This window comes from Ovis aries, chromosome 2 (genome assembly GCF_016772045.2).
Source record: "Ovis aries strain OAR_USU_Benz2616 breed Rambouillet chromosome 2, ARS-UI_Ramb_v3.0, whole genome shotgun sequence".
Lineage (NCBI taxonomy): Eukaryota > Metazoa > Chordata > Mammalia > Artiodactyla > Bovidae > Ovis > Ovis aries.
In genome coordinates this window covers 68,108,844-68,130,006 of record NC_056055.1, presented here as the reverse complement: position 1 = coordinate 68,130,006, position 21,163 = coordinate 68,108,844, and the positions used below count along the sequence as shown (strand labels likewise).

The window sequence follows — 21,163 nt, the reverse complement described above, 5'->3', positions numbered from 1 at the left end:
GCTCAGATGGTAAAGAATCTGCCTGCAAAATGCCAACCCAGGACAAGAATAAGAAAGATGTTACATAATATCCCAGTTGGGCTTATCCAGCATAAAACCTTTGTCATACCTTGAAGATGCTAGTTCTAGGGGGAAGGATAATTTAGGAGTATGGGATTAACAGATACACACATGCACAGAGAAAAGAGGCTAGTTTTAGTTTCATTTATCATTCTTGTCATGATATCGTCTATATGCCAAGTTGAGTCTTGGTTTTAATGCCAACTTGTCCTTGCTTAATTATTATCACTGCCCTCTTTACTCCTAAAAGTATTGCAATTTGTCGGATTAGTTATATGGTCACCCTACTTATCACATACCAATAATAATATCTCCTTCACAGAGAGAAATTTTCTTAGCATTAGAGAAGGAACTTAATTCTGGCTTCAGCCAAATCAAAAACATTTCTGAACATTTCAGATCCATAGATGCTGAAATTCAGGGGGTAAGACAGCTGCTAACATGGTTTTTTCCTCTCTGGAGTTACATAACCAATTTTGAAATGGGAGCTGCTAAACTTCATGTTGGGAAGGCAAACACTAGGTTCCTTGAGACAACCGATTTCAACCATGCATCTGGTCCCATCACTTCATGGGAAATAGATGGGGAAACAGTGGAAACAGTGGCAGACTTTATTTTTTGGGGCTCCAAAATCACTGCAGATGGTGACTGCAGCCATGAAATTAAAAGATGCTTACTCCTTGGAAGAAAAGTTATGACCAACCTAGATAGTATATTCAAAAGCAGAGATATTACTTTGCCGACTAAAGTCCATCTAATCAAGGCTATGGTTTTTCCTGTGGTCATGTATGGATGTGAGAGTTGGACTGTGAAGAAAGCTGAGCGCTGAAGAATTGATGCTTTTGAACTGTGGTGTTGGAGAAGACTCTTGAGAGTCCCTTGGACTGCAAGGAGATCCAACCAGTCCATTCTGAAGGAGATCAGCCCTGGGATTTCTTTGGAAGGAATGATGCTGAAGCTGAAACTCCAGTACTTTGGCCAGCTCATGCGAAGAGTTGACTCACTGGAAAAGACTCTGATGCTGGGAGGGATTGGGGGCAGGAGGAGAAGGGGATTACAGAGGATGAGATGGCTGGATGGCATCACTGACTCGATGGACATGAGTTTGAGTGAACTCCGGGAGTTGGTGATGGACAGGGAGGCCTGGCGTGCTGCAATTCATGGGGTCGCAAAGAGTCAGACCCAACTGAGCGACTGAACTGAACTGAAAGTTAACAGAGTGGCCACGGTATATTTTATCTTTCCCATCTTCCTTAGCAATATGCATTTCCTTGAAACTCCATCCCCACCTCTCCCACCCAGGAAAATTTATTCCCAGAGGAATCAGGAGAATCAGCATTGGTGCAGCCAAGAGGTGCAAATTATACCAGCATTTGTCAAAGATGAGAGCATGCAGCAAGTAGTCCAGGGTATTGAGTCGGTCACTTACTTGGTCAGGTTTCTTAACCACGCTGTGCCTCAGTTATCCCATCTGTAAAATGGGGATTATAGTGGTCCCTCATTCACTTAAAAGGAGGCATAAATTAGTTATTATTTTAAAACAATGTCTGGCATGTAACATGTATACATAGGCATTTGGTAAACAAAATATAAATGAGGTAACTTGACCTTGGTTCCATGGTTCCAAGACTGGAATAGTCAGAGGAAAGAATATAAACAAGAGGTGTGTGAGTGTATCTGCTTGGCAAATTTGAAAATTACACTGGGCTCTGTTTAGGAAACATCACCGAAGAATAGAATTCTATCATTGAAGCATCCCATGTGTTGCAAACACAGAGGAAATTGTCCTTTCATAGATTGGTACTCTGGACACCTGGCTGCCTGCCATTTCCTCCTTGTCAATAAAGACTAAAATACACCAACCTCATTAGTGCCAGATAGATAGAAACAGATTAAGTGGTGGCTACACTGAATCCTATGCCGAGTACACCATGAGAAACGCTGGGCTGGAAGAAGCACAAGCTGGAATCAAGATTGCTGGGAGAAATATCAATAACCTCAGATATGTAGATGACACCACCCTTATGGCAGAAAGTGAAGAGGAGCTAAAAAGCCTCTTGATGAAAGTGAAAGAGGAGGGTGAAAAAGTTGGCTTAAAGCTCAATATTCAGAAAACGAAGATCATGGCATCTAGTCCCATCACTTCATGGGAAATAGATGGAGAAACAGTGGAAACAGTGCCAGACTTTATTTTGGGGGGATCCAAAATCCCTGCAGATGGTGACTGCAGCCATGAAATTAAAAGATGCTTACTCCTTGGAAGAAAAGTTATGACCAACTTAGATAGCATATTGAAAAGCTGAGACATTATTTTGCCAACAAAGGTCCATCTAGTCAAGGCTATGGTTTTTCCTGTGGTCATGTATGGATGTGAGAATTGGACTGTGAAGAAAGCTGAGCGCTGAAGAATTGATGCTTTTGAACTGTGGTGTTAGAGAAGACTCTTGAGGGTCCCTTGGACTGTAAGGAGATCCAACCAGTCCATTCTGAAGGAGATCAGCCCTGGGATTTCTTTGGAAGGAATGATGCTAAAGCTGAAACTCCAAAACTTTGGCCACCTCATGCGAAGAGTTGACTCACTGGAAAAGACCCTGATGCTGGGAGGGATTGGGGGCAGGAGGAGAAGGGGATTACAGAGGATGAGATGGCTGGATGGCATCACTGGCTCAATGGACGTGAGTCTGAGTGAACTCCGGGAGTTGGTGATGGACAGGGAGGCCTGGCGTGCTGCGATTCATGGGGTCGCAAAGAGTTGGACACAACTGAGCGACTGAACTGAACTGAACTGACACTGAATCCTGTTCAAAGGTACAGTGACTGAGGGGGAACATCTGCCATTCCTTCTTTACATGAATCCTCAGTGAGTTTTGAGGATTCTACATTCCACCATTGGGGTACATTTCTCTATAATTTTCTACCTTACTGCACCATCATTATTTGTACCCAAGGCAGATTGGATGTTCAAGGAACTAGAGTTCTCACTATGCTGAACATATTAAGAAAATACAAATGATCCTTGAATCAGGTCTTTCCTAATTCTGAGTTCTTCCCTTTCTCTCCTTAGCTTTCCCTTGCTCCAGCTGGCATCTCCCAGCCAGGTATTTGCCAAGACCTTCCTCTTCAAATCTGCCTCACTTGTGCTCCATAGTTAATTACCCTCTTTCTTATCAAAACTTCCATTCATGTATTTGCTAATGTCGCAAGTTTTCTGGCAGTCATATGGCAGTTCTGGAAGGTTTTGAGTAGATGATGCGTGGATTTCATTAATTCAGCCCTCAGAGTTGAAGTGTTAGTCTTGTTTCCCTGTTTTAGTTTCTGAGGAGACATCTCATTTGGCCTTTCCCATGTACTGCTTATGGTTAACTGTAAATTTTGCTGTTTTAAAAAAGACGTGTGTGTGTGTGTGTGTGTGTGTGTGTGTGTGTGTGTGTGTGTGTGTACTATATATATGTAGAACTTTAGTGAACGAAAAATAAAAAACAAGAAAATAATTACTTTTTCCCTGAATTTAGAACCAGACTCTAATTCCTATTCCAGACTGTCATGACCACAGGAAATGAGGAATATTCTCCCATAAAATGTTTTCCTTCATGATTTCTTTCAGATGCTTCAAAACAGAAGTTTTAGGGTTTTAGCCAAAGTCTGGTTTGGGTTGCATATTTTCTCTGTGCCTGAGGGTGGCATGGTTTTGGAAGAACAAATAACATTGGAAATGTCTTCTAACTGGGATTGCCATATTTAGCAAATGGTAACTGAATTTCTGCTAAAAATGAATACATATTTAAAATCTGCCCCATTCAAAGTGACAATATCTTCAATATATATCTTCAATATATTCCCTGAAGAAGGGACATACTTATACTAACAAGTTATTTCTTGTTTATCTGAAACTGAACTTTAACTGGATGTCATGGGGCAGTGATCCGCAATCTTTCTGGCACCAGGGACCAGTTTCCTGGAAGACAGTGTTTCCATGAACTGGTTGGGGATGGTTTCAGGATAATTCAAGTATGTTATTACATTTATTATACACTTTATTTCTGTTATTATTATATCAGCTCCACTTCAGATCATCAGGCATTAGATCCCAGAGGCTGGACACCCCTGTCCTGGGGGTTTTGTTTCTTTTGTTTTTTGACTACACTAATTCCAACCAACAAGGTCAAAGCCACTTGTCAGTGACTTCTATATGCATGTACTACGACAAAGTTCATCCTCTCCCTCCCTCTCTCTCTCCCCTCTCCCATTAGTGTGTGGGACTTCCCTCATAGCTCAGTTGGTAAAGAATCTGCCTGTAATGCAGAAGACCCGGGTTCAATCACTGGGTTGGGCAGATTCCCTGGAGAAGGAAATAGCAACCCACTCCAGGATTCTTGCCTGGAGAATCTCATGGACAGAGAAGCCTGGCAGGCTACAGTCCATGGGTTGCAAGAGTCGGACACGACTTAGTGACTAAGCCCCCACTGTGGAGAGTGCTGTGCTGTGCTTGGGCACTCAGTCGTGTCTGACTCTGCGACTGCATGGATGCAGCCCACCAGGCTCTCCTGTCCTTGGGATTCTCCAAGCAAGAATCCTGGAGCTGGTCGCCATGTTCTTCTCCAGAGGATCTTCCCAACCCAAGGATCAAACCCACCTCTCTGGCATCTCCTGCATTGCAGGCAAATTCTTTAACTCTGTGCCACCTGGGGGAGGAGGGATACTTTCTGCAGAGACTGCTTTCTGTAAAGCCTGAATCTGGAGCCTTGGCCAGGGATAGGGTAGCTCCTGTTCAACCTCTGTGATCTTCCAGGTGAATGTCATATCTGCATCTGGTAATGGGGATCAAAGAGCGGGACACTGAAGAAAACCTTTCTCTCTCACATGCTTTTAGAACATGTTAAAGTTAAAATATAGTATATTGGAACCAAGAGAAAGTGTCAAATAACATAAAATAATTTAGCTGGTAAGTTATAAGTATGCATTCATCTATTATTCTTGAGTGGAAATGACTTTGGAGACAATCTCTCCTTCTCTCAACAAAACAGTTTCCTTTTGGAATGAGACGGAAGGGGCGTGTGTCTGTGTGTTCACGAATGTAGGGGAAGTGGGGGTAGAAGGAAGGAGAGGAGGAGCAGAGCCGAGGCAAAAATACCTGAAGTCTAAGTACCTTCCTACTGTGCCTGTCTTGCTACAACTTTGTGTTTTTGCAACCTTTTTTATAACGTAGAAGTGCTGCAGTCCATGGGCTCCCAAAGAGTTGGACACGACTGAGCTGAACTGATTACCTAGTACATGTTCCTTAGAGAAACTTAAGAAATATATGCAAACAGAAAAATCTCTTCTGTAAATCCAACGTGTGGGTATTGTCTTACTCCTGTCACTGGTTTGATGCCGAGAGAGCAGGTTGGCGTGGATACCAGCCTCAGTTCCCTTCCTCGGAAAGCCGCACCCATGCTCCGCTCTGAAGAGAGCCACCCAATCATGGAGCATCATTTCTGGTACAAGCGCCAGTCCAGACGTTGTGTCCTCCATGGCCAAAGTAGGTGGCCACGGTGGGATTCCAGGTGATCCCAAGGACTTGAAAATGCTGGAATTCCTTCATCCTGAGAGGAAAACCTTGAGCAGATCACTCACTAGTTGCCATCACAGGCAATTCCCAAGCATCCCTGGGTCCTGGGCCTTCTGAGAACTAAGTCTTCAGCTTTTCCTTCAGTTCTGTTATGATAAACTGATTGCATTGATGGTCCCCACTCGTGGGCTCCATATCCACACCCTTTGACAGAGGTTAGAGCCCTATAAGGAGAAGGCAATGGCACCCCACTCCAGTACTCTTGCCTGGAAAATACCATGGATGGAGGAGCCTGGTGGGCTGTAGTCCATGGGGTCGCTAAGAGTCAGACATGACTGAGCGACTTCACTTTCACTTTTCACTTTCATGCATTGGAGAAGGGAATGGCAACCCACTCCAGTATTCTTGCCTAGAGAATCCCAGGGATGGGGGAGCCTGGTGGGCTGCCGTCTTTGGGGTCGCACAGAGTCGGACATGACTGAAGCGACTTAGCAGCAGCAGCAGCAGCAGCAGCAGCAGCAGAGCCCTATGAAGAGGTGGAGTCTAGTTTCTCACTCCTTGGATCTGGAATGCCTTGTCATTTGCTTTGGCCAAAAGAATACAGCAGAAGTAAGAGTGTGCCAGCTCAGAGCATTGGCTTCAAGAAGCCCTGTGTGCTTCTACTCTCTTTTCTGGAACATTGACTCCACCGTAAGAACCAGACTGGCCTCACCTTGGCCTGTCTGCTGGAGGATGAGAAACCATTTGGAGGAAAGCCCATGGGTCCCAGCCAACTCACAGAAGCATAACTACCTAATGGACCCACAGCCTCAGACAGATGGGGAAGACTAGCCTACATTCCTGGGCTAAATAAATTGATTTTTTTTAAGCGACTAAGTTTAGGGTGGTTTGTTATGCAGCAATAGCTAACTTATACTTCTGTGAACTTCCACATCCTTCCAATAAATACCAGCTCTTGAGAGCCAGAGTGAATTTCTGTGGCTGAAAACCAAGATTCTTTGACCAGAATATGATCATACCACACATCCTCTTTTGTAATCTACCTTATTTCACTTAGCAACTGATTTTGAGCATCTTTCTCCGGCAATAAACTGGGCAGAGTAAAGAATGAAAGACTACCAAATGCTACCTCGGAGCCTCTGCTGAAAGCAGTTTTCATCATGACATCATGGCCATTGGCCAAAGTGCAATTCTTGGATAAGCCTCGCCTGATCCCTTTCATTCAGCAGGAAGTGCCTTTAACCTGTACCTTGGTGAGATTATTTAACAGCATGATGACTTTTCACAGCTCAGTGACCAAGAGGACAGAGCTATGCCTCAGAGGTACTTGAGAACATTAACATTTCCAGTCATTGTTTACTTCTTTGGAAAAGGAAAGCATTCAAAATGTTCAATTCTTTTCAAATGTATAAGACATTTGGATGGAGAAGACAGAAAAAGAGATAGATATTCCCTATAATGATTTTATTTTCTGATCCAAAACTGAGTGATGGAGGTTCTTCAGTCCTTTTCTTTTCGGTCATTTTATTTCCATCATCATTTCTTTCTCACTGAATGGTAGCTTTAATTTGAGATATTGTTTGCTTGGCAGAGTAGGACAAGGGGAGAGTGCAATGCTTGCCTAATAATCTTCATTTTTATGCTGGTGGAAGTACATTAATATTTTTCAAGAAAAATTAATGTCAAAAAATGGTTCCCCTGCAACTCTGCAAATGTTTCTATGGGAGGGAATTTTCTAGATGCATTATCTACATGGATCCTTTCCAATAAGGTGCCCCACTGGAAGTCAATTCTTTTTTTTTTTTTTTTTTTTACTTTATTTTACTTTACAATACTGTATTGGTTTTGCCATACATTGACATGAATCCACCACGGGTGTACATGTGATCCCAAACATGAACCCCCCTCCCACCTCCCTCCCCACAACATCCCTCTGTGTCATCCCTGTGCACCAGCCCCAAGCATGCTGTATCCTGCATCGGACATAGACTGGTGATTCGATTCTTACATGATAGTATAAATGTTTCAATGCCATTCTCCCAAATCATCCCACCCTCTCCCTCTCCCTCTGAGTCCAAAAGTCCGCTATACACATCTGTGTCTTTTTTGCTGTCTTGCATACAGGGTCATCATTGCCATCTTTCTAAATTCCATATATATGTGTTAGTATACTGTATTGGTGTTTTTCTTTCTGGCTTACTTCACTCTCCGACATAAATCACAGCAGGATCCTCTATGATCCACCCTCCAGAATTCTGGAAATAAAAGCAAAAATAAACAAATGGGATCTAATTAAAATTAAAAGCTTCTGTACAACAAAGGAAAATATAAGCAAGGTGAAAAGACAGCCTTCTGAATGGGAGAAAATAATAGCAAATGAAGCAACTGACAAACAACTAATCTCAAAAATATACAAGCAACTTATGCAGCTCAATTCCAGAAAAATAAACGTCCCAATCAAAAAATGGGCCAAGGAACTAAATAGACATTTCTCCAAAGAAGACATACGGATGGCTAACAAACACATGAAAAGATGCTCAGCATCACTCATTATTAGATAAATGCAAATCAAAGCCACAATGAGGTACCATTTCACACCAGTCAGAATGTCTGCGATCCAAAAATCTGCAAGCAATAAATGCTGGAGAGGGTGTGGAGAAAAGGGAACCCTCCTACACTGTTGGTGGGTATGCAAACTAGTACAACCACTATGGAAAACAGTGTGGAGATTCCTTAAAAAATTGCAAATAGAACTGCCATATGACCCAGCAATCCCACTGCTGGGCATACACACCGAGGAAACCAGAATTGAAAGAGACACATGTACCCCAATGTTCATCGCAGCACTATTTATAATAGCCAGGACATGGAAACAACCTAGATGTCCATCAGCAGATGAATGGATAAGAAAGCTGTGGTATATATACACAATGGAGTATTACTCAGCCGTTAAAAAGAATACATTTGAATCAGTTCTGATGAGATGAATGAAACTGGAAGTCAATTCTTAACTTGACTGCTTTTCTTTTGAATTTCTTTTTTTTTTTTGCTGATAATAACAATAGCTAGCATTTATAACATATCCTTGGACATTTATCTCATTTAATCCTCACAAAAACTCCATGAGATAGGTATTATTATGAGTCTCCTTTGAGTAAGTGAAGCTCAAAGAAGGTAAGTAAAGTAAATGGTGCGAGGGCTCACAGGTGACAAGGATCAGAGCTGGAATGTCCACCCCATGTGTCAGGCTCCCAAGTCAGAGTGCTCTACAGTATCTTTATGTTATATTGCCCCAATCACTATGGAATTTTATTTAAACAAAGGCATTACTTTTTTTTTTTTAACCAAAGTATGGGCTAAATACCTCTGATGCTTTTTTTCAAGTAGGAAGCAATAAGTGGTCTTAATGAGTTTCCTTTCAATCCTAAGAGGGTATGATGTTGAAATCATACCTGACCTTTTCTGTCTTTTTCCACCCTAAGCTACTTCCTCAGTCTTCCACAAGCCTGAAGGGGCCAGGAGAACACAGTGTTTCCCTGAATGAGACCACTGGGGACCCTGGTACAGAATACCATTCAAGAACTTGAGAAACATTCTCAATATCACTGCAGGAGACTGGTTAGGTACTAGACAGTGAGAAAGAATATACAGTGTGTAGAACATGCTGTCTTACTTCTGAGGTGGGTTTCACTTTAAAGAGCAAATACAAAAAACATAAGAATCCCTATAAGTAAAACCAGAACTAAGAATTATAGTATATTCTATAGATCTGTTCTGTCCAAGAACTGTTCCACCCAGAATCATAGCCCCTGATGTCATATGGCTATTGAACACCTGAAGTAGTCAATGAAAGGAGTGCATTTTAATTTTTAATTAATCTTAATTAATTATAATGAAATGAAATTTAAATGTAAATAGCCATATGTAACCACATCTGGCTTTTATATATATTGGACAGTACAACTCGAGATGACTACAGAAGTGTGGTGAATGAATGAAATAGGTGAGGCTTATGGGGAAAGGTCTCATCAAGATGTAACTTGAGTAGTTTCTGAAGTGGATTAAGGAGGAGAGAAAATGCAGCTGCATTGAAAAAAGGAGAGAGGAAAGGGGGAAAACAAAAGCTTTGGCCTAAGAGGACACCAGGGTTACAGATTCAAATGCCTACCACAAGGACCATGAAATTAACATAAACAAAAGAAACAGTTTAGGGGCAGGATAAGGACTGCGGGGAATTAGGGACCCTACCCACCTCCAGCACATCAGTCATTAGTCAGCACCAGCCACTGTCATACACAAATACAGATACGATCTTGACTGACTGATTTTTTCAAAAAGTCAGAAATTCAGATTTTTATGTGAAGTCATCTAACTTTAAATGTTGGTACCCAAATCAGTCAGGGCAGGCTGTGTCTTCAGCAGACACTGTTGATGCCCCATTCCTTTCCACTCAGCATTTGCCTGTGCCAGGCTATCTATCCCCCCAAACATGTTATGTATACCTTTGACCTTCATGCTGAGAATCCTGAAAAATTAAGGGTTCTTAGAAGTAGCTCTCTGCCCCTGCCAAACAGAGAGGAAGCCCCTAAACACCCGAGTCTCCCATCTCTCAGTTGGGATGGTTGTGCAGTACCCTCCAAATTGTCTCCCAGAGCTCCCCTGTAAGACAAGCTTTGGCTGCCCACAGCAGAGACTGGCAGAGGTTGGACATCCATTGGTTTCCACACCTTCCCTGTCGTACTGCCTCCCTCGCTTACTCATGTTTTCTGGGGTCACCTTCAAATAAACTGCTTACACACCAATCCATATCTCAGAACATGATTCTAGAAGAGCCTGAACAAAAACACAGTTGTAAGGAAAAGAAAACCAAAAAACTCAATATCTCAGGGGTAAACTCAATGAAGTTTTGCTTTTCACTCCATCACAACCAGTGTCGGTCACTGTGGAGATTCTATCTGGTCCTCGAAGGACCTGGGTTCCTTTCGTCAGGTTTGGCTCTGTGTCCTCTAAGATACTTTTCTTCTCTGCATGCGGCTGCAAATGGAGAAAAAGGGACCCTGCAGCGCTGGGAGAAGGATTTTTATTGGCCAGGCCTAGTGAGGAGCCCCTTTGCCCACTTTTCATTGGCAGAACGCAGTCACGTGGTCCTGCCTCCACGCTGAGGTAGCTGGGAGATGCAGCGTTGCTGTTTCAGCCACCGCACCTTACTTAAATTTTTGTATCACTGTCCAGACCGAATAAACCATGTCTGTGGACCAAATTCAGCTTGTTAGCCACCTGTTTGAAATTTCCTCCCCACATATCATTCCCTAAGATTGAGAAAATGGGCTAGAAAGTCAACCAGCGAGTTCTTAACTTACACATTAATATTACACAGAAACAAGTAAGACGCATTTTACCCAATTGTGCAATAAAATAACTGTATGGAAATTGAATTGGTTCTTCGTTAATTACAATTCTATAATTTCAGTGAGAAAATTACAATTTCGTTTCTGACAGTTCTTACATGGACAGGATCTTCCAAACAGAGTCCCTTTCTCTACTTTCTGTGATCTCTGTGATTATCTATCCATAAATAAAAGATTTAAAGGTGGCCCATGCCCACCTCATCTTTGACTACTCTCCCTCTGGCTCTCTGGACTTCAGCCATACTGTTTATTTCTTGAAGTTGCTGCCTTGGGGTCTTTGCAAATGTTCCCTCTTCTAGGAATATGTTTTCTCTCTTACCTCCTCTTCTTTCCTCACTCTTGACCTAACTGCCCCTGCTTATTCAGGGTCGGTATAAATATTCTTTCCTCAGGGTAGCTTTCACTGAACACTCTAAGTCAAGTCACCTTCTTCTGCCCACTGTTATTCTCTCATTCTGCCTATCACAATCCAGGACAATATTTGTATATTTTATATTGCCTCCTCCAGAGACTGTTTACTTCAGCATCATACACTCAGCACACAGTGTCTGGCACATTGCTGGTGCTCAAAACAGATTTGTTCAATAAATAAATGAATACTGAGAAAAGTCTACTGCTTTAAAGAATTTTGTGGGGATACCACTTACAATTAAAATAGCATTTCCCAATTTGTTTTGAAAGTTTACTTATACTTTATTGGGATTTTAGAAAGAGGAGTGTTTGTGCATTGAATGCTACCTGAAGCAATGAAATAAAATAAGGATTCTTCATCCCAGAAATCCTTGAATTTATTCTTTTCTAAAACTAGTCTAGATAAAACTGCAAGGGATCACTTATGGCAACAGAAGTGGAAACAGGAAAGCTCTTTGAGAAAGTGAAAGAGGCATTACAATGTAAAGGGTTATTTCTTAAGAGCATAACTGGCCTAAATAATCTGCCAAGATGCCTGGGGTCAAGACTAGGGCAGGGTGTGAGGGGGAGGTAGGAGTTCCTCAATTCTTTACTTCACCCTGCACATTTCCAGTCCATCAATCATCATTCTGAGTGGGACTCCCAGATAGAGCCCCTTCCGCCCCAACCCCCCCCCCCCGCCCCCCACGCCAAGTCCCTTTCCACCAGCAGTCAGAGTGGTCCTTCCTGTTTGTAACCTAACCTTTTAAGAACTGGTCTTAGAAGAAAATACAAATTCCTGTCAGGTTCTGCAAGACCTGCTTCTGGGCTGCTTCTCTATCTTCTCTGGTATTCCTCTCCCTGTCTGTCAATCTACTGTAGGATCATTTTATTTTTGTTTCCCAGACTAGCAAGATCTTCCCCCTTTGTGGCTTTGGTGCCCTCTGTTTGGGATGCCGTTTCCTGTCTCTTTGCCTTAGCTGGCACATTCTCAGCTGTCTGGAACATCATCTCTGTAAAGAGGCCCTTCCTGACCACCTCTCTAATGCAGACCCCCCTTTTTTTTTTACCACCAGGTACTATCTCATCACTTTTTATTTTCCCCACAGAACCTATCCCCATCTGCAAGCATCTACTTTGTTATTGTTTGTCTCCCCACTAGGTAATGAGCATAGGAATCATGTCTGTTTCTGTTTGCTACCATATCCCCAGCACTCAGGGCAATGCCTAACAAATAGTAGATGCTTAGTTAAGTGTTTGTTGAATGAATGAATGTCTAAATGTTTAGCTAGCATATTATAATAGAAAGTGTATATTCATACATGTTATATATCAACATTGTTAATTATTGTGTCACTATTACTATTATATTGGGTTGGCCAAAATGTTTGTTCAGGTTTTTCTGTTAAAAACCTGATCAACACACTATCTTTATACAGTTCAGTCCAATCAGTGGTCACTCATATATTCCAGTATTTCAGCAGACATTTCCTGAGTATCCATCAGATGCCAAGCTCTAGGTTACTCTAAGTACTAGCTCTCATTCCTAGCTGGACATTAGAATTACACTGAAATAAATAATTTCACAATGTATACATGTATCAAAATGTCACATTATACACCTTAAGTATATATAATTTTATTTTGTCAAAACTAAATTTGGTCCAATAAACCCTTGCTGTAAGAAGATAAATTTAAAAATAAAATTTTAAATATTTAAAGAGTAATTATGGCTACAGCCAGAGAAAATGACTTCTGCTAATCGTTATATTTTGTATAGAGGAAACCAAACAAGAAGAGAATCAAACTGATGCATACTGGGCCCCACCCCAGCTAAATAAACTGTATTTTCTAATGATAGACCTTGGGAGTCCGAAGGTTTTATAAACTTTGTAGTGTGCACAGTGACAGCTGAGAATCCCTGGCTCTGCAGCTGCACTGCCCAACACAGTAGCCATTAGAAAGATGTGACCATTTAAATTTAAATTAATTAAAATTCAAATCGGTTCCTTAGTTGCATTTTAAGTGCTTAGTAACCACATGTGGCAAGTGGCTACAGTATCAGTGCAAATGTAAGACATTTTTATCCCCTGGAAGTTCTGTTGGACAGTGCTGCTTGAGATACTCAAAGGAAAATAAGACAGTTTCTGCCATGGAAAAGCTCACAGTCTGAAGTAAATTATTCTTGAAGTCTTATCTCTTAGGAAATTTGAACCTGTAGTATTGCCATTAATTACCTTGTATGCCAGTGAAATATCCACAGGAAAGTTTCAAAACCAACCCAAGGTTTAAGAGGTAAACAGTGTCCTCATGGCTAACATATAAATGATGTTAGAGTCTGGCTTGTGATGTGCTCAGGGTCTGAAACAGAGGGGTGCTCAATAGACATCTCATGAATGAATGAAAGAATGAATGAATGAGTGAATGAGTACAGAGCCGTAAATGTATGTGGGTCAAAATGTGGTGTGCTCAATTCCCTTTCCTGCCTTCAGGGTCAAAACTAAAGAGATAGAGTGGCCTGCATGGAAACAAGTTCAGAGCGTTACATGAAAGGACTGCGGAGGTTCTTAAAGACTGTATCCTTCATGTCTGAGCTACATTTTGTCTTCAGTTCTAAAATGGTACTGGGGCTCTAAGATCAGGAGTGAGCTCATCAGAGACGAGGAGTAGGCTAGTCAGACTATCTGATTCCAGGACTGGCACTTGCCAGCTATAATGCTGGACGAGTCACTTAGCTGGGTCTCAGCCCTGATACCTCACGTGTGAAAGGAATGCTGGTATCTCCCTCATAAGGTGATCATGGCAGGGATGCATACTGTAACATGTGGACACTTTAAAAAGAAAGGAAAAGAGAGAGGGGCACTACCTTGAGTCCATTTTGAACTAGCTATATATTTAGGTACCTCGAACTCTCTGGGACACCCCTATATTTTCTAAAGCAAATGAAGGGGTGATGGAGACAGGACTTCTGTTGTGTTTTACCGCTGACATCTTCCAGTTCATGCTAAATGACAGGGACCTGAAGGTTCTGCTTCTGCCCAAGACTGTGTCACTCCGAGTTGCCAAATGCATAACAAAGCTATCTAAGAGGCACAGTTAAACTTTAGTTAGAGACATGATTTTTGGTTTGCAGTTTTTATTTTGGAGGGAGTTGTTGCCAACTGGTGGGATTTGAAAGTGTTTTCCCTGCAGGAGGCAGATTCGGAAGTCTGGCCTGCTAAGACTCTTTTGGAAGCTGAAACTAATTAAAATGTTTATTTTAGCCCCTGTAGCTAAGACACGGCAGGGGAGAAAGTCCAGCATTCGTTTTTATGAAAGTGTAATTATACCAACTAAGCTCTGTGTGACCTGTTCAGCATCTGCCCCAGGGCCACCCCACCTGCTCAAACACCTGCCCTGTATGGGAACATTCAGCAGAACAGTACTTAATGCCAACCTAAGACAACAGGGTTCCCCACCCCCACCCAAGGACCATGGAGCCTGTGTCACCTTCTGTTACCTATAGAGTCACCTCTGAGTGAAGCACAGTCAGCCTTCCTGTTGGCAGATGCAGAATCCAGGGATACAGAGGACCGACCATACTGCGTCACTGTATCTGAGGGCCTTGAGCATCTTGCATTTTGGTATCTGAGGGTGGGGATGATTGCTGGAACAAATGCCCCATGAATATTGAGGAGTGCAAATGACTGGACTGTACTTTCCTGGTTTCACCCTCAATGATATCCATAAAGATACACAAAGAGAAAAAGAGAACGGGAAAGAGAACTAAAAATGAAGTAATTGAGTGTTAGTGTTTTGAGTGTGGTGTCAGAGATTGAGAAAGATATGTGAGTACTTCCTGAGTACTTTCTCTGTACTTTCTGAGTATTTGCAAAATCCTTGAAGAAGTGTAAGACATAAGACAAGCTAATGGCAACATTCACTGCTTTTGAATGAAGACAATTAATGAGGTGACCTCTGAAAAGAGGGTGGCTGCTTCATATCCATTCCTCGTTACTTCTTGGTCTACCCCACTGTAGATGCTGTTATGAATACTTGGCAAATGAGGAACTGAGGCTCCAAGAAGCTCAGTGACTTGCGAAGTATAACTAGTGGGCTAAGGACATAGGGTTGGTGGTCCCATGGATGTGGGATGTAGTCCCAGCTTTGCTAATGACTGGCAGTGTGATCTGGAGCAAGTTATTCATCTCACTAAGCCTGTTTTGCCATCTATAAAGTGGGGGAGCTAATAGTTAGTGGACTATCTTTCTTATGAAGGTTCACTGAATTAGCCCATGCAGAATGCCTGGCATATCACTCATCACAGGAATCATGTCGAAGCAGATTTACCGTCATCCTCCTCTGAGACCACACACAGCTGGGGGGCAGGGTAGAAGGGTGGCGGAACTAGGATACCAACTTTGGGTTGTTTCACTCCACCTGTAAACCTTCCATGTGTTCCGTTTTCAAAAACTAAGTTCAGAGAACATAATAGGAAGTCGAAGAATTAGACAGGGAGAACACCAAAGCGTACTGGAAAGAGGCAGACTCGTCCTTCTGCCTTTGGGACATTCCCTGCAAGTAGGTCCTTTGACTCCCATTCCAGGCCCTAGAGAAAATCTGATTGATGAACTAAGAAGTATTTGTTTTTATCAAGAGCAGAGACAGTAAGCCTCTAGAACTCCCAGCCTTGATGGTGAAGAGTAATTACAATGTACATATTATATGTACGGTTACTGGCCAACTACCTGTTGTCTCCCCACCAAGACTTTTCTCACACCCTTTCCCATCTCCTTCTCCACCTCTTTATATTGGCCGCCTTCTTCAAGGCCAGCTAATATCCCACTACCTTCCCATGATCTGGTCTCCTCTTTCCCTAGATGCTAAAAGATTTATCTTCAGTTTAACATTTAAATTATTTCTCTGTTTCATAAAGACTAATCTCCCTTAAATAGATTTATGTAATTCCTTTGTCTGTGCCAAAGGGTTTGATACTAAGTTGAAAGCCTAGGAGTCTCTAGAGATGTACTTTTTATTCACTCTTGTTGAGAACTGGACTGATAATGCCATTTGTGAAATGCTAATGAGATAATGAGAACAAACTGAGACTTCAGTGCAGAATTTGAAGACATGGGTCTCCATCTGCAAGGTATTTTCATCCCTAAGGAGAACAAAGCTCATGGTATGTGGTAACTGGGAGACACTGTAGCAGAGAGGTTAGAACATGGGTTCTAGAGTTACTGAATTTCCCTTGCTTTTCTAAACAGTAAAATGAAAATTATAGTAGTATCTACTTCATGAGAGTCTTTGTTGAGTTTAAATAAAATAGTGCAAGTCAGCCTCAGTGCAGAGTGTGGCATCTCCTACGAGTTCAAAGTTAGCTATAGGTAGGTTCAGAAATGAGAAAAGCAATTGTTCAAAGGCCAGAGTAGAACAACAAACATCTTATACTCAAGAGGCTTACCTGGACATATTCCAGTTACAGCCCAAGCTGCTGTGAAATTATTTTGAAGGCGTTTAATGCTAAATACACAGCTCACAGTAGGAACAGACACCTGTGCCCATGCCAGTTTCTATGCATGGGGGCAGGGAAGAAGAGGAAAGAGCTGAGGAATAGAAAGGAGCAGGCTTCTAGGCTTGGGAAGACCCAAGTGGAAGTCAAGGCCATTTCTTGACTGACCTGGCCTGGCCTCTCTGACCCAAATCACAGGGGAGTGTAAACTGGAGACCCATGAGGTGACAGAGTTCCAGGTGGTGAACTTGGACTTGTGTTGCTCTGTATTCCACCACGCGGGGAGTGGAGCGCTGGGATGCAGTGGAACTGTGGGATCTCTTCTTTTTCAGCAGAGGTCCCATTTCCACACAGGCAACATTTCCTTTCTCTGAGACTGCTTTGAGGAGAACAAACAGGCAGATTTGATATTGCTGAGCTGGAATCATCCAGCCTCAGAGGCGTCTCTTGGAACAGCAGCCTAGTCCTGGGAGCAATTGTGTCTGATACTGGCACAGAGGAGGGGGTCAGCTTTTGGGGAAATGACTTTGGTGGACATTTTTGTGCTGTCCTTAGGAGAGTGGTAGGAGATCTTGGACGCGGTAGTGATTTGGTTGATGGTCCTGCCAGAAGCACTTAAAATGCAGCTCCCCCGGCCACTGCACTTAGCAGAAAGGTGCCAGGAATAGCTGAGGGTGGGGGGCATTGTTCTGGTTCAAAGGCTTCTGTTCCAATTTAATTGTGTTTTTGGTGAACTTGGTCGTGGGGCGAGGGATGGACATCTGCCGAGAGGATCTCAGGTTGATCCTATTAATATGCATCCCTGCAGCTGGGAAAGTCACACTGCTAAGTTGCACTTGGTTGAGCTTTGGTTTTGAATGTGATCATCCGCCTCGCCTGAATGGAGATAAAAGAGAACTGCCTGCGATTACAGATTCAACGGAAGCGCGTGTTGAAATGCAGAGGAAATGTTGCAGGCTCAGCAATAACAAGCTGAAACTCTCTTAGGAAGGTGGTAAGGTAGACGTCCTGAGATCAACATCAGCTACAGAGACTGTACTTCCTGCCGGCTTCCTCCATGTGCCGCGTCCCAGAGCACACCTGCCCCAGTGATCTCAGACTCCTCGTCATCGTCACTTGTGAGCTTCCTCTTCAGTCAAGGTGCCCAAGGCACTGAGAGGTCAAGCACCTGCCTGGAGCCACACAACCAGAAGGGGCAGAGGCAGCACTTGATTGCAGATTGGCCTGACTCCAAAGGCTCTGTTCTTTCCATAAGGCTGCCACTAATAACAGGCGGAATCGACAGCAACACATATTGAGCACCTGAGGGGTGTACAGGGAGACAGAAAAAAGTATAAAACCAACTGTGCCTGCGAAACAGTTCTGAAAAACCAAAGAAATATTTATGTGTTGGGGTTTCCCAGGTGGCCCAGTGGTAAAGAATCCACCTGCCGACGAAGGAGATGCAGGAGACAAGGGTTCAGTCCCTGGGTTGGGAAGATCCCCTGGAGAAGGAAATGGCAGCCCACTCCAGTATTCTTGCTGGAGAATCCCATGAACAGAGGAGCCTGGCGGCCTACAGTCCACGGGGTCGCAAAAGAGTCAGACACAACCTTAGCCATGGAGTAACAATAATTTGAATGTTGCTAATGAGATGAGAGTAAGAGCCATCTCCCAAAGTAAAGAGTCCTCCTTCCAAGGGGGAGGACGATGTCTGCTTCCTACCTAGAGTCCTTTGCTCAATAGCCTATGTCTAGTAGGCATCAGGTGAGCATTTCCTGGTGCTGAAAGACAAATAATGTCTTGGGGCTGAAGGTCCTGAGTTACTGTCCCAGCGCTACCCCAAACTAGCTCAATGCCCTGGACAAGTTACCTCACCTCTTTTGGGGACTCAGTTTCCTAGTTTACAGAATAGGAATAATAAAGTGAAATTTAATGTATTCCCTGGGTGATGTCACAAGTTCCAGTGGAGAACAAATGAAGTAATTGCATAAATATGCTAGAAAATATTGAGAAATTTCTTTATTGGGCTTTAATTCTGGGAGTATTAGGGAGAGGCAACCGCTGAGGCCTGAGTGCTGGGGATCAGGGGGTGATGGTGATCTCACTGATGAAGAGAATAAAGGGAGCTATAGAGTCTTCTGTATTCTAGAAGCCTTAAACTGGTCACTTCTCCTTTTATGGTGGACCATAATCAGGTTTAGAAGCCAGCAGGTGGAAGATAGGATCCAAAATTCTGTCCAGCTTTAAGATCAACGGTCTCTGTGTTCAGTCCAAGTAGTGTTGCCATCTTTCTTCCCTGTGAGCTTGCTGGCTTCCTCCTCCACATGGCTTTCCACACCCAAGAAGTGACATTTCCTGGGTGCTGTCAAGACCCTGGCTCTGGACTGCAGTTGTTCTTATTAGGACAGATTTCCTCACCACTTTAAACTGTTTCCTCAACAGGAAAGAAGGAAAAAAGAGAAAAAAAAAGATGATAATAGAACCAACCTCATAAAACTATTGTAAATATTTAAATATTGCCCAGTAGCTGGGAAATATAGGCAGTTATTAATATTATTAAAGTATTTATAATTCTAAGTACTATGTGTTCTGATCTTCTACCAGACTCATCCCCTGATATATAACACTCGTTTTCAGCTAAAGTTCAGTATCGTAGATAGAGATTTTAAGGAGCTGAGAAAGGTAGTGAAATCAGTGAACCAAAAGTCACTAAAAAATTATAAGGTAAGAAGCTGGAAGCATCATAGTCCAGGTTTTCATCCAGTAATCTAAACTGAAAAACATAAAGAGATAACCTGCCTTGTAGGATTATGTAACAAATGACATCCAAAGAATTTTGTATTTCATGGCTCCTCAGTTGAGAGTTTTGGGGAGAACAAATCTTTGTGTACAGTAATCACCATCTTTTGCTATGTGTGTCTAGTCACTCAGTCATGTCTGATTCTTTGCAACCCTTTGGACTCTAGCCTGCAAGATCCTCTGACCATGGGATTTCCCAGGCGAGAATACTGGAGTGGGTTGCCATTTCCTCCTCCAGTGGATCTTCCCGACCCAGGGATTGAACCTGTGTCACCTGCATCTTCTATGTTGCGGGTAGATTCTTTACCTGCTAAGCCATCATTTGCTAAGAATTGCCTTAGATTTCCAGGCTCCTCTTACTTCCAAAGCCATTCCCCTAGAAGCCCCAACAAAAACACGATGACTAAATCACAAGTCTGCTAAAGTTTCCTGATTCAACCTCCCAAGGCTGGGAATTCCTTCCAACAAAGAAGGTGAAGGGAAAGAAGAAACTTCAACAAAAATGTCTATTTGTATTATCTCATTAAACATCTTCACAGTTTATAGGTTTGGTGAAAGATTTTCTTTTGGGGTGAAGTAGAAGGAGGGAAGAAAGAGGCTCAAAAGCATTTCGTAGATTTTCAGAAGCAACAGTGGAAAATCCCTACCCTAGAGGCTTCCTTTCTCTCTAGACAAACAATACTCCTGGTTTTCCCCAGGAGTCCGGAGTCTTGCCCCAAACAGATGTCAATTATTGCTGGTGGACTTACTGGAGCTTAAAGATGAGGAAGTAAATCCATGTGCACATCCTGGTAACCTGCAGCCCCAGGTCAAATTTCACTAGCTGTTGTTAGTTGCTCAGTCATGTCTGACTCTTTGCGACCGCATGGACTGTAACCTGTCGGGCTCCTCTGTCCATGGAATTCTCCAGGCAAGAACAATGGAGTGGGTTGCCATGCCCTCCTCCAGGGGATCGTCCCAACCCAGGGATCAAACCCAGGTCTCCCACACTGCAGCAGATTCTTTACCATCTGCGCCACCAGGGAAGCCCACAGCTGAAGCCCCACCCCTAAGGAAAACTTCTAGGCAACCATTTTGTCTCAAGGAGACTGCTCAGATTCAGTATAAAGTCGTTCTGGATACATCTTGGTTGTGTATGGCACTGAAATAAGCAAATTGCTCTGGAAAAGACCACATGACAGAAGAAACTGAAGTTCTCTGTGATGGTGTGGAAACATGTTGCCTTTAAGTCCCCGCAAATATTTGCTCTCAGACTGCTCAGTAAAAGCCTGGAAATCCCAGAGCAGTAACTTGGAAGTCCCACCTGCTACAGATTTGCCTGCACATTGTTATGGTCATATCCACACTTGTCCTTCTGTGTAGTTTAGCCTTAAATACATTTGTTCCCTTTTTTAGGTGGCTTTTTTTTGTTTCATTTCTCCTGATTTTTTCCAATTTCCATTTCATTATCATTTCCATTCCCTCTGTGCAATCTCAAGAAGAGAA

General features: G+C 42.8%; 1 protein-coding gene across 5 annotated transcripts in view; it reads left to right on the top strand.

Annotated features, from left to right (window-relative positions):
* Positions 1-21,163, top strand: part of PIP5K1B (phosphatidylinositol-4-phosphate 5-kinase type 1 beta) — a 554,522-nt gene that overhangs the window by 93,280 nt on the left and 440,079 nt on the right. The window lies entirely within an intron of this gene.